Source organism: Seriola lalandi, unplaced genomic scaffold, assembly GCF_002814215.2.
Source record: "Seriola lalandi dorsalis isolate HSWRI2012SDOR001 ecotype SW California unplaced genomic scaffold, Sedor1 jcf7180002054360, whole genome shotgun sequence".
In the NCBI taxonomy this organism is placed as follows: domain Eukaryota; kingdom Metazoa; phylum Chordata; class Actinopteri; order Carangiformes; family Carangidae; genus Seriola; species Seriola lalandi.
In genome coordinates, this window is record NW_019524913.1 from 683,618 (window position 1) to 685,929 (window position 2,312).

At 42.3% G+C, this 2,312-nt stretch overlaps 1 protein-coding gene across 5 annotated transcripts in view; it reads left to right on the forward strand.

The window, feature by feature from the left end:
* Positions 1 to 2,312, forward strand: part of smarcd3b (SWI/SNF related BAF chromatin remodeling complex subunit D3b) — a 40,235-nt gene that overhangs the window by 12,972 nt on the left and 24,951 nt on the right. The gene's annotated exons all lie outside the window — the stretch shown is intronic.

Below are 2,312 nucleotides of genomic sequence, written 5' to 3' on the forward strand. Positions count from 1 at the left end.
CCCCTCGGCTTCATATCCACAAGTTCAACCGGAGAGATTTTCCCTTCTCAGATTGTTTCATTTGAATTGTTTCTTTTTTATTTTGCTCGGCGTGGTGTCAGAAAAATGCCCAACACAAGTTCCCAAAGATGACATCTTCAAACGTCTTGTTTTGTCCGAACAAAAGCGAAAAACATAAAACCCAAAGATAATCAGTTTAAAATGATACGTGACAAAGAAATCCTCACTGGAGACACTGGAAAAGGAGAAAAGGTTTGATCAGTTTTTGCTTGAGAAACGACTGGAACAATCAATCTTTTATCAAAATCACCTGAATCCATGACTCAGGCTTTCCGCCCTGTTATTTCTTAATTATATTTAGGGGCATTTTGTGCCATTATTAGAGAACTGAGTGTGGAGTGATGACAGGAAATAATGGGAAAGAGAGATGGGAAACAACTTGCAACAAAAGTCAAGGCCAGACTTTGCACTTCATGTCCTTAAACCCCTTTGGCCAACAAGATGATTTTTTTTTTATAAAGCACACACAGGTCGGAAAGTATTGTTTCATCATAAGAATAGTTTCACGTCCATCCGACTGACGTGTGAATTCTAACTTTACCACCTTTTCATGAAACCTGGCGTCACTTCCTAATCCTCAAGCATACTGAGAAGGTCAAAAAGACTTTGTGGTGTTTGTTTATTTGCTCAAGCGAAGAATCATTTCCTTTCAGACTGTTTCGTTCGAATAGCTGTGTATTTGGGGAGCGTTTATTTGAAATTGAACCGGAGATGAAGAACGATTGGACTCAAAGCGGGAACGTTGCGGTGCATGAGCTGCACCTTAAACCCCAAGGACACCAGGGTCCCCTTCATTTGAGTAATCTTTAGAGGGTCTGAAGAGGTAAAACTGAACAAAGGGTAGAAAAAGACACAAAAAAATCATCTTCAGAATTGTGTTTTTATTATTTTGTACCCCAAAAATCCTGTGAGGACCCCTTGGATTAATCTGACGCTTGTGGGGACCTGACTCCTGGGTTAGAAAGTATCTCTAGACCTGAAACAGTTTGTCCATTAATTGCGTAGTTGAACTATTTTAATAGTTCATGAAACGCTTAGCTCATTTTTTGAGCATTTCGTGGTTGTGTCCTCGCCAATGTGATGATTTGTTTTCTTTGGTTCTTACCTGAATAGTTTTGGGTTTCAGGCTTTAAATATGTGAACTTGGGTTCTAGTGAGGTATGAAGGGCATTTTTTCCATATTCTCTGATCAAGCCATTAATCAAATAATCATTAGTTGCAGATCTAGTTCTTTTGTCATAACTGTCTGTCTCATCCTGTGGTTTCTACTTTCTGCTCCACTGAATTTCACCTCCGCACTGATCCTGAAACTTGGTGTCACTTCCTGGATCCTCAAGTACATTGAGAAGGTCAAAAGAGATTTTTGATGGTTTTCTGTTTGTCAAACCTTTCTGTGTCTTGAAATCCCAGCGCTTGTTTGACTGAGCTCCGGTTTTAGACGTAACTCCATTTTAATCAGCGCTGATGTTGGACGTAGTGGCACCAGGTAGATTTATACACTGAAACAAGATGAGGTATTGTCTCTATGACAAGAGCTTTGGTGTTGAAGCCCTGCACACACACACACACACACACACACACACACACACACACACACACACACAGACAGACTTTGGGATACAATGGAACAGGTGATTGATGAGCCAGATGAGTGTGTCCTCTCAACAGACCAATTAACCTTGATGAGGCTCTGGCTGCTCCAAGCCAAATATTTCCCTCTGCTTATTTTCTCTCATGCGTGCCTCTCCTCTTTCCTCCCTCTCTCCCCCACATTTTAAGATGGAAAAGTCTTGTTATAATAGTTGCGGCAGGTTCCTGGTTGTGTATACTGCAGAATGGAGAAATATTTATAGTATGGGATATGGGGATGATTTGGCGCAGTTTGTTAGCTTGTGGCGAGGGATGACGTTTCCTTTCCCCTCGTGGCTGACTGGAGCAAAGCAAGTTTCTAGATGCACATGTAGATGCACACACACACACACACACACACACACACAGATATATGTAAATACAGTGTATGCACACCTTTTTTGTGGTTGCCAAAGGTCATAGCATTGCAGCTTCAAAGCAGCAGTTTGAGTGTGTGGGGGGGGGGGGTTGGCTGAGGTCTGGTTCTAGGACTGATGGCTGGGCTGAAGGCCTGGCTGAGGTCTCTTCTTCTTTCCCTCTCATTATCTGCATTATCTCCCCCTGCTGTGTTACTTCTCTGCCTCGTGTGTGTGTGTGTGTGTGTGTGTGTGTGTGTGTGTGTC